The sequence below is a fragment of the Benincasa hispida genome, chromosome 8 (assembly GCF_027475165.1).
Source record: "Benincasa hispida cultivar pf3 chromosome 8, pf3_genome.v1.1, whole genome shotgun sequence".
In the NCBI taxonomy this organism is placed as follows: domain Eukaryota; kingdom Viridiplantae; phylum Streptophyta; class Magnoliopsida; order Cucurbitales; family Cucurbitaceae; genus Benincasa; species Benincasa hispida.
The window spans coordinates 18,586,396-18,599,180 of NC_143485.1; positions in this window are offsets into that span (position 1 = coordinate 18,586,396).

The following is a 12,785-nucleotide window of genomic DNA, read 5'->3' on the forward strand; positions in this document are numbered from 1 at the left end:
CATATGCATTTAATCAGAAACACAACATCCTGAACAAAAATTACAGAAAATAGATAGGGTTTCAGAAACCCTTACCTTTGAAAAACTCAAACCTTCACGATTCCTCTCCAACGTAAAAAAGACGAACACTCCAAAAAGAGGCACTACCAATTGGTGACTTTGGTATTCTGTGGGTGAGAATCCAAGAGGTGTGGTGCTCTAGTGATTTTGGATTGAAAGGGAGAGTAGAGTGGGGGGGGAGGAGGGGGGGGGGGTAATAATTTATTTATTCATAAATAATTTAATATATGTTAATATGATAACTACCTTATCATATACTATATATTAAACTATATGTTATATCAAATATAACATATAACCTATAGTTTTAATATTGTATCATATACAATATAACCTAGAGTTTCTTTTCTCTCTCACAAATGGTTTTTAATATAAATCATTTTTACATTAAATTCAACTATATAAATCCAATTCATATAATTAATATTTGAATCATATTCAAATATTTATTTCCTCCAATAAATACTTAAGACAATGTATCAAATACATTATAGTAATTATATCACATATAATTAAACTAACTTAATTATATTACATATAATTAATTTCCTCAATTAATTTGAACAACTCAAATTAATCCAAAAACTTATTCTCATTTATTCTCGTTGAGCTACTGAGGGGACTTCATAGACCTATAGCTCGAAGCTTCAAGGGTATATAAATAATTAATTATACTATTTCATTAAATTATTCACCATTCGTTAACTGACGGGCACTCCACTAAAGACCAAAAACACTCTTTGCACTACATATATATATTTCTTTATGCATTGGATATAATCAATCAACAATACGATGACCCTTCACAAATTGCTCATAAGTACAGTTGACCAAAATTACTGTTTTGCCCCTGTAGTTACAACTAACTCCTTAAGCACCACTGATCCCTCTAATGAACAATAAATCATAGTCTAACTATGACCAAACCTCTCTCGGACTAGAAGAAGGTGAGGTGTCCCATTGTTCAAGCCCTGAAATCAGCTCTTAAGGGAGAAATTTATCTACTTGCCCCAACATTAGGGTATGAGTGAATTCCTTCTTGTGTAGTTGTGTTTTTAGTTCCCCAATCAGACAAATCCCCAAAATGGTAGGCTTGTTAAGTTGGAAATTTGGCCACTATCACCCATACAATTCATAGGACCACCTTCATAGGCAGGAGTTCATAACTCACTCAGGATTCAAGTCATGTTACCTATAATCATCCTGGTGAAATGTTAGTGTGGTGTTATATAATGAGACTAAACATTTCGTGGTCCGGTCTTATACAAACTCCTTTTTATAGAATATCCTCGATCACATGTCTCCACATGAATGATTCAGATCAGATCATTTATAGCACTTTACAACAATTATAACATCTACAAAGCGAGCCATACTCGTAGTGTCACCATGATAAGTATCCAGCCTTATCCATGTACTATAGACCATTTAGGTTATCACTTAAACATGATCCTCCCATATGTCTCTACGTATATGTTTAAGCTACAAAATAACTTTGGATGTTAGTTTATTGGTTTGTGGTTAATACAACTAATTTTGAAATAAAACATTACATATTTTATTGCATAAATAAAATATTTGTACATTGCAATTACAAACTATGGGACCCTACAAGATTTAGGGCATCAACCCCAACAATCTCCCACTTGACTTAAAGCTAGTGGGGTGTACAATGTAAAAGTAAAACTAAAATACAAAGTACATAAAACAATAAACTAGGGGACAAACTATCCAATATACATCTCTCACTTGCCCTAGTCTAAACGTGGCATGTCCCATAGACCCATATTCTGTTGGTGACCCTTAAACACCTTAGCCATAAGGGTTTCTATAAATGGATCAGCAACATTGTGCTTCGTAGTTATCTGTGTGATGATCACGTTCCCTCGATGCATAATCTCTCGGATGAGATGATACTTCTACTCGATGTGTTTCTACACTTGTGACTCCTAGGCTCTTTGGAATTAGCCACAACACCACTATTATCACAATAAAATGTGATGGGCTTTGACATGTCTGGAATGACTTCCAAATTCGTCAAGAATTTCCTGAGCCAAACAAATTCCTTAGCAGCTTCACAAGTTGCTTCATACTTGGCCTCCATAGTGGAGTCAACAATGCACCCTTGCTTGGTGCTCCTCCAGACTGTTGCCCCATCATTAAAAGTGAACACTGATCCTGATGTGCATTTCCTAGAATCCTTATCAGTCTGAAAAATGAGAGTCCGTGTATCCAGTAAGGATTAGATCCTTAGAACCATACACGAGAATGTAGTCCCTCATTCTTCTTACATAGTTGAGGATATTCTTAATGATGGTTCAATGATCATATCAAAGATTAGACTGATATCTACTGACTATCCCCACTGCATAGCAGATGTCAGGTCTAGTACATAACATCGCATACATTAGGCTGCCAAGGGGACCCGTCTCATTTCTTCAACTTCTTGAGGTGTCTTAGGACACTGTTACTTAGACAATATTACTCCATGCCTGAAAGGTAGTAAACCTGTCTTGGAGTTTTACATCGAATACTTGACAAGCATCTTGTCAATGTACGATGCTTGTAACAGAGCTAGCATTTTCTTCTTTTGATTTCTAAAGATCTGAATTCCCAGAACAAACTGGGCCTCTCCCCAATCTTTCATTTGGAATTGGGCCGCTAGCTAGTTCTTTACTTTAGTCAGTAGACCTACATCATTCCCAATGAGTAGGAGTCTACATATAATACTAGGAAAGTTACTAAACTGTTAATGATCCTCTTGTATACAAAACATTTTGATAAAAGCCATAAGATTTGATCGCTATATCAAATCTTATGTTCCAAGATCGAGAAGCTTGCTTTAGTCCATAAATGGAACGATTAAGTCTGCAAACCCTTTTCTTTTGACCTTGGGTTATGAATCCCTCGGGCTGATCCATATAAATGGTCTCCTCAAGACTACCATTCAAAAAGATAGTCTTGACGTCCATTTGCCAAATCTCATAGTCATAATAATGGACAGGAGGATCCGAATAGACTTTAACATGGAAATAGGTGAGAAAGTCTCTTCATAGTTGACTCCCTTAACCTGGGTACGACCCTTTGCCACTAGTCTAGCCTTGAAGGTTTGCACCTTCCCATCCGCACCCCATTTTCTCTTGTAGATCCATTTGTAACCTACAGGTTTAACCCCATCAAGTAGATCTACAAGATCCCAAACCAAATTGAAGTACATCGACTCCATTTTGAGATCCTTAGCTTTGATCCACACACCTTTGTCAACATCCTCTATTGCCTTCTTGTAAGACAATGGATCCTCAACATCTCCGTCAGCTACCATAGCTAGGATTTTTGTTAAACCCATGTAACAGACAGGTACATTCATAACCCTCCCACTGTGTCGAGGTTCCCTCGACACTTGAAGTGGATTTGACCTACTATGATCCACTTTAATAACTCTTTTTGAGGTGTTGGGTCTTCAACAACAAATGTTGAAGGTTCAGTAGTTTGTTTGGAAAGTTCATTCAACACAACTTTATTACGAGGCTTGTGCTCCCTTATGTGGTCTTCTTCAAGAAAAATAACATTTGTTGATATAAACACTTTATTTTCTTTAGGATAGAAGAAGAAACCACCTCTTGTTCCTTTGGGATAATCTACAAATAGGGACAATTTTAAACAAAGTTCCAGTTTTATAGGATTTGCCTCAAGCACATATGCTGGGCAACCCCAGATTCTAAAATGACGTAAACTAGCTTTACGACCATTTCATAACTCTAAAGGTATTCTGGTAACATTTTTGGATGGAACACAGTTCAAAATATACGCTGCAGTCTTTACTGCATAAGCCCAGTACGAGTCAGGTAAGGAAACGTAACTCATCATAGACCGAACCATGTCCAAAATGTTCAATTTCTCCTTTCTGCTACACCATTCTATTTAGGTGTACCAGGTGTTGAGAGTTGGGATACAATTCCATGATCTATCAAATTATTCTATTTAATGCATTTTGAACTTCAACCTTCTTTGAACTTTTCAAAAGATTCAGACTTGTGTACTAGCTCTAGAGGTTCTTTGGCCCTGTGACCTTTTCTAGTAAAGAGTCTTTTAGTCATTTTGCCTTCAAGGCATGACTCACACACAGGTAAAAAAATTTTCTTTTAACTCGTTTAGAATTTTATTCTTCATCAAGATCTCAATCCTATTGAGATTGATGTGTCCTAATCTCAGGTGCCAAAGTTGAGCATTTTTTTTAGGAGAACTTTTAAGTCTTTTATGTTGAGTTACCACAGTTTTAAATATTTCAGTGTTATAGAGGGCTTTAATTGCTAATGGTCTTAGTACATAAAGGTTGTTTTCTAGTTTCGCAGAACAAATATCAACGCTATTTTTCGAAATAAACACTTTATTTACATGGAAGTTTATACAATAAGATTGTTCAAGTAAACACTTTATAGAAATTAGGTTCCTTTTTAAATAAAGAACTACATACACATTTTCTAGTAAAATGAATTTATTCTATAAAGTTAACTGGAGATCTTCCACTACAACAATCGAGACGACATGCCCAATTCCAACCCCATCATCATCTCACCAACACCAAGTTGCCGTCAGGAACTAATTACCTAAAATGACGAACAAACATGGTTAGTGGCACCATAATCTATAATCCAGATAGAATCATCATTCTTCACTAAACATATTTCCAAAACAGGCAAATCATATTTACCTTGCTTGGTCTTCTTCTTTTCTGCTAAGTACTTAGGATAGTTCCTCTTCCAATGTCCCTCCTGGCTGCAATGGAAACAAATTCCCTTTGCAACCTTGGCTTTCTTAAGCTTTTGGGCAGCAGTTGGTGGATTAGCTTTCTTCTTTCCACCTTTATTCTTCTTCCACTTTTTGGTGCCAGAGGAAGAAGGTACATACTTTGTCCCAGAGGTCGAACCTTTGTGGAACTTCCTAGAGGATGAAGCAATATTTGTCTCATTCTTCTGTTCCTTACTTTTCATCAAGGACTAGAAGGTTTGTAGCTCGTTGAGGAGGTGGTTAGGTTGTAGTCAATCCTGTTCAAAACAACATTGTTATGGAAATGTATGAAATTTTCAGGTAAAGACTCCAAAATGAAGCTAACTTGGTTGACTTCATCGATGTCAGACCCATTCATCTCCACCATGTTGAAGTGGACCATCATGTTGAGAACATGTTCTCGAACAAATGCCCCTTCTTGCATACGAGCATTGAAGATGTGTTTCAGAGCATCATGCATGAGCTGTACAGACGGTTGTCTGAACATTTCCCTTAGGGATTCCATGATCTCACGGGCTATGAGCATGGACTCATGCTTCTTGGCCAAGACTTCGGAAAGACTCACCAAGATATACGCTCGGGCCTTTTCGTTTGTCTATGTCCAATGCTCGAATGCTTCTCGAACATTTCGAGCAACATTAAGAGATGAAATGGGAGGACAATTCTCCATAAGGACAAAATAAAGGTCATCGATTATAAGGATTGTATTGATCGTATTTTTCCATGAAGTGTAGTTTTCGCCCATTAATTTTTCAGTGGCGAGTATATTTAAGGTAGCCGAAGTCATATTGATAAAAGATTGCTAAAACCATACAAATTATTTATTATTAGTTTAATTTCATTAAATCAACAAGACAACCAATCAATTTTAGCAAAATATCTAATGTACCCTAAGTTACATTATTTTGCAATGATGTTTTAGTGAGACAGGACAAAAGTCACCGTAGGGTGATCAAGTGCCCTTTCACTAAAATGAGACATTCTCAACCAATAGATAGATCAACTCCTTGTTTTTGTAACTATTAGTCGCCATTGTTCGGTCCAGAATTTGTTAAACTCACTTAACAATTTTCGTAAGTGTAACCTCTCATTTTAGGTCCTAGAGTTTGACCCTAGTGAGCCAACCATAAGGAATAATCAATTGGGACATGAAACTAAAGCAACCCTATCCATTGCTAGAGTTTGAATAATCCGTCATGCAAAAATGCCATCCTTCTACAAATTTTAGGGTATAAAACCCAACCAACTCCCATTTGCACTAAAACTCTGCTTAGTGGAATGTACATAATATCACTATCCATAACAACGAAAATGGTTAATAAATACAATAAACTAGGGCACCCATATACCCATTAAACATCTCCCACTTGCCCTAGATTATACAATGTACGTGTCTTGCAGACCTAGATTCTTTAGATGACTCTCGAACACTTTAGCCGATAGAGCCTTCGTGAAAGGATTAGCAATGTTGTGCTTTAAAGTGATCTTTGTGACAATCACATCTCCTCATTGCACAATCTCCCATATAGGTGATACTTCCTCGATATGTTTTCCTCGTTTGTGGCTGTGTGGCTCTTTAGAGTTGGCTACTGCCCCATTGTTATCATAGTATAAGGTGATGGGTAAGTCTATATTTGGAAACACTTCCAAATCATTTAAGAACATCCTAAGCCAAAGTACTTCCTTTGTTACTTCACAAGTAGCTACATATTCAGCCTTCATAGTGGAGTTTTTAATGCATCCTTGCTTGATGCTACGTCATACTACAGCTCCCCCGTTCAGATTAATCACTAATCCCGATGTAGATTTCCTAGAATCCTTGTCAATTTGAAAATTAGAGTTAGTGTATCCCATAAGAATCAAATCCTTAGACCCATACACCAACTTGTAGTCCCTCGTTCTCTTAAGATACATGAGGATATTCTTAACCACAATCTAGTGGTCTAACCTTGGATTGGACTATACCTATTGACTATTCTCACTACATAACAAATGTCTGGCCTAATGCACAGCTGAGACATAAGAAATACATATCATATCCTTAACTTTTTGAGGTATTTTAGGACACTGTTCTTTAGACAAGTGAACCCCATGCTTGAAAGATAATAAACCCTTCTTAGAGTTATGCATCGAATATCGAGTCAACATTTATTCAATATAAGTTCCTTGAGACAAAGCTAATATTCTATTCTTGCGATCCCTAATAATTTGATCTCAAGTACATATTGTACCTCTCCCAAATCTTACATTTGGAATTCGGCTACCAACCATTTTTCTAATATCAGCAAGGTAGCCTACATCATACCCAATAAGTAGGATATCGTCCACATAAAGTACCAAGAAAGCTACTTTACCGTTGATTATTTTCTTGTAAACACAAGGTTCATCAATGTTTTGATCAAAACCAATAGATTTCATCACAGTATCAAACCTAATGTTGCAAAATCTGGACGCTTGCTTCAAGCCATAAATTGATCGATTCAGCTTGCAAACTTTTTGTTCCTGAGCTTGGGCTACGAACCCCTCGGTCTGAGACATAAAGATATTCTCTTCAAGATTACCATTTATAAAAGCAGTCTTAACATCCATTTGCTATATCTCGTAGTCATAATATGTGTCTATGGATAAAAGAATTCTATAGACTTAAGCACAGGAATAGGGGAAAAAGTTTCCTCATAGTCAACCCTTCCCTCTAGGTATAACTCTTTGTTACAAGTCTAGCTTTAAAGGTCTATACCTTCCCAACTACATCTCTCTTTCTTTTATCGATCAATTTACACCCTTGGGTTTAACACCTTAAAGTAGATCTACAAGTTCCCATACTGAATTGAAGTACATATGCTCCATTTCAAGGTCCACGGCTTTGACCCATTGGTCCTTGTCTATGTCTTTCATTGCTTGTTTATAGGATAATGGATACTTAATGCCATCATCTGATATGATAACATGAGTTTTAGTTAAACCAAGTAACGATTAGGTTGTGATATAACCCTCCACTGCGTTAATGCACTCATAACGATTGAGAAGGACAAGACTGACATGAAGTGATGGCTTCTTCATCAACTCTTGATGAAGGACAAGCTACATCAATAGCCCTTGTTGATTCTTCAGTAGCTTTATTTAATACTCATTTGCTCCGTGGTTTATTATCTCTCATGTGGTCTTCTTCCAAGAATGTAGCCTTTGTCGATACAAACACCTTGTTTTCTTGATGGTCGTAGAATAGACCACCTCTCGTTTCCTTAGGGTAACTAACAAATTGGCATAACCTCGAACGAGGTTCTAACTTCTTAAGATTTGTCACTAACATGTGTGCAGGACCTCCAGATTAACGTAACTAGGTTTACGCTCCCTCCATAACTCGAAAGGCATACCAAAAACACTTTTCGAGGGAACATTATTCAAGATATAAACTGCAGTTTCTACTGCATACCCTCAAAACGAGCTAGGCAATTGAGCACAGCTCATCATAGAACGAACCATGTCTAACAAGATTCTATTTCCCTTTCTGATACACCATTTTGTTGACGTGTACCAGATGTTGAAAGTTGGGATTGGACTTCATGTTCTATCATATAGTCTTGGAATGCTATATCCATACACTCTCCACCCTAATTTGATTGAAGTGTTTTATTCTTTTTACCAAACAGTTTTTTAACTTCAACCTTATACTCTTTGAACTTTTCAAGGGCTTCAGACTTATGTTCCATTAGGTATAAATAGCCATACCTCAAATAATCATCTATGAAAGAGATAAAGTATTCATACCCTCAAAAGTATTCATACCCTCATTGAGCTTTTACATTCATTGGACCACAAAGATATGAATGTATGAGCTTTAAAGGCACTTTGGTTCCATAACCTTTTCCACTAAAAGGTTTTTTAGTCATTTTCCCTTTAAGACAGGATTCACATAGAGGTAATGAATCATCTTCTAACTCACTTAGAAGTCTATTCTTTTCCAGTCTCTCTATCCTATTGAGATTTATGTGACCTAATCTCAAATGCCAAAGATACGTATCATTGTTATTGGAGAAATTCTTTGCCTTTTAGTTTGAGTATTTTCAATTTTAAAGATCTTATGATTTAAAAGTGCTTTTGATTTAGTTGGTCTTAACACGTTTAAGTTGTTTTCTAGTCTAGTGAAACAAATAGTCACACCATTTTTCATAATGAATGCTTCATTAAATGAAAAAAATGGAATATGATTGTTCAATTAGACAAGAAATAGATATATGGTTCCTCTTAATTTTGGGAACTATATACAAATTGTCCAAAATTAAGTATCTATTCCTAAAAAAACAACTTAGTAGCTCCCACTGAACGACTGAATTGACATCTCTCGTTCCAACCTTGAGCATCATTCCACCTTCCTCGAACTACTGGAAGGAACTAATTCCTTGTAAAGAAGAATAAACGTGATTAGTGACTCACGAATCAGGTATCCAGGTATTATAGTCATTTTCCACTAAACAAGTTTCTAGAACCAGTAAATCATATTTACCTTCCTTCTCTTTCTTCTTCTTGGCGAGGTACTTGGGGAAATTGTGTCTCTAATGGCCATCCACGTTGTAGTGGAAGCACTTGTCCTTGTCAGCCAACTTAGCTTTGGCCTTAACTTTACCAGTAGTGGGAGTATTTCTCTTCACTCCTCTCTTTTTTTGGATCTTCTTAGAACCAGAAGATGAGGAAATAGACTTAGATCTAAAGGATGAACCCTTGTGGAACTTCCTCGAATGGGCAACATTTTCTCTCCTTCTATCGGTCCCTTAGATTTCATAAGAGATGATAAGTCTATAACTCATTCAGGAGGGTAATCATGGTGTACTCTATTTTATTCATAACCGTATTGCTATGGAATTGGAGGAAACTCTTTGAAGAGATTCCAAAATAAAGGATATTTAACTCTGCTCGTCGATGACTGCATCATTCATCTCGGCGACATTGAAATGAACCATCATATCAAGAACATGTTCTCTAACTTATTAGACTTCTTTCATGCGCACGTTATAAACATACTTGAGGGCTTCGTGCTAGATATGAGAGGACGGATGTCCAAATATCTCTTAGAGGGAATCCATGATCTGATGTGCAATGATCATGGCCTCGTATTTCTTGGTAAGAACATCAAACAGACTTGCCAAGATATAGACTCGAACCATGTCATTGGCCTTCGTCTAGCGGTCATAAGCATCCCTTATTGTTTGGGATGCATTATGAGCGGGGATTGGAGGACATTCCTTCGTTAAGACAAACTGTAGATCATCTATAACTAGAATCATATTCAAGTTAGATTTTCACGTCGTATAATTCTCTCCAGTTAGCTTTTCATTCTTGAGCAAAGAAATTATTGTGGAAGACATGCTGAAACGAATAACAAATAATTGACCGTATTAGTTATATTTGTCTTAACCCATTACACAAAAGACAGGTATCCAACCAATTCAACAAAAACAGACAATCATAGAACCCTAATTAAACTACTGATTTAGTTTCTGCAACAATACTTCAAAAGTTTAGAGCAACAGCCACTAAAGGGTGATCAGCTACCCCTCCCTTGAATTGAGACAATCTCAATTAATTACTAATACCAAAATAATTCTTATTCCTATAGATTCCTATAGTTCTTAGCTACCATTTTTCGGTCATTGATTCATTAACTAGCTTAATTCATCTTTTAAGTGTGATCTTTCCATTTTCGGATCCCAGAGGTATGCTTCAACAGGCTATCATAAGGAAAGAAATTTTTTGAAGATTAACCTAAGTAATCCTATCCATTATTAGAGTTTGCGTTGTTCCGAATCCTATGATCAAGTCCTCTGAAGGGATGGTCGCTCCAAGACGACACGCAGGCGGACCATAGGAATCTCACGATGCAACCTAATGGAAGAGACCATAGGATACTTTGACACGTGTTCTTCTCCCACTTACTATGAATACTTTCCATATTCACCTTGGTATTGATCCATGCAAACACTTTTTGAAGAGAGACTGCACCCAGGGCGACAGAAGTCGAGCATGGATCTCGCGGTGTGAACTCTTAAGGGCGTGAGAGCTAAAAATTGATGTGTCTCATATACCATTTTTCTTCCACTAAAGTATTCTACTATTTTAGGGTTTTATTATACTTAGCTAAATTCCGGCTAATGAATCCATTTAAGTCTATGCCTATTATAACTCTTATAAAAAGGCCTGTACTCTAATTCTAGGTGAATTAAACCATTTAATTAACCTAGTGACATTGCATAAAATAAAGCAATTATATTAAACTATGGATGTGTCATGCTAATTGCAAATTAATTTTCAATTTTATTAATATAACATTCATATTAAACAATTCATGAAAATCTACCAAGCATATACAAGACATTAATAATTATAACTCTTTATATTTACCTAAGTAATGTCACGCATCATGCTTTTCCAATTTCATATATTTAATATATCATAATACATTAAATAACTCATGAAACATTTCCACATCATGCATTAAAACCATACAATATAATACTTATAACATATAAAAAAAATGCATGAACATACTTAACCTATGGTGAGATTTATCTAAATGACATCCATAAAGCATTTAAATAGTAAATGAATTGGTGATTTTGGCCTCTAGGATAAAATAAAGCAATAAACTACAATAATTATACTAATTTTATCCTAAAATAAGCTTCTATTGCTCCAGAACCGGACTAGGCCAACTCGAACCGACCCAAACTGCTTCGAGTCGGACCTCAAAACCACGAATCAGGCCAACCAAAGTGCCAAATCGGACCAAACCACCTTAAACCGACTAAACCACCCTAGACAGCCATTGAACCACGTGCAACACAACTCTAGCATTGCATTTTCGTAGCGTTGCAACGCCGTGAGCAGCGTTGCAACAATATGACTCCAGGTTGTGTTTGTTTTGTAGAAACTACGACTATTCTTCGTTTTTGCCAAAATTGGTCTCGATATTCATCGAACACAACCCTAATTCCAAAGACAAACTTACATAATACAATGCATTCCATGATAAATGCCCTAAAACGTAGGGGCCTTTACAATTTTTTATCAAATAAAAATATGAAATTTATGGCCATAAAAATTACCTTAAACATTCATTCACAAAATTAACATTCATAATATAAGAGACATCCTACATTTCTGTTAACTCCCTACACGGGATTTAACTTTAAATTAATCATGTGGACAGAAATATATCTATAGTGAAGAGAGTGCAACTACTGGGCTTTAATGGAGTGTCTCTGTAGCTAACGAATAGTGGTTAATTAGGTTAAGGAGTTTAGTCGGTTAATCTCGAATCGTTGGAACTCATGATCTGTAGATCCATTAGGTCCCCTTACTAGCTCATATAGGACTAAACCTTAGGACAGTGTGATGAGAAAATTTGAAACGTTCCGATTCGGTTTAGAGAATAATCGTTAATTATATATGATATAATTAATGTAATTATATAATTTCATAGTTGAATTAAACGAAGTTGGAGAGTTGTAATTATTTAAATATGATTTAAAAATCATACACGTGAATGCGAATTCACATTCGGGATTGATTTTTTTTATTAATGTAATATTTGATATTAAATTAATTTGATTAATAAAATTATTTCATTAATTATTTAAATTAATTTTATTCAAAATTAATTATTAGAATTAATTTTATTTAAAATTAATTATCTGACTTAATTTTATTTACAATTAAAATTCATTTAAATTGATTTTTTTTAAATTAAAAAAATTAAATGATTTTTTCAAGTAAGTGGAATTATCCCACTTTTTTCACTTATTAAACACCTTAAATTCCACTTAATTCATGCAAAATTAAGTGTCAACTTTAGATTAAGTCTCTTTTCATGTAATACACTATAAATAGAAAAAAAAAATTGGTGGAGGAAAAAGTTCATACAATTTTTTGTTTTGAAAGAA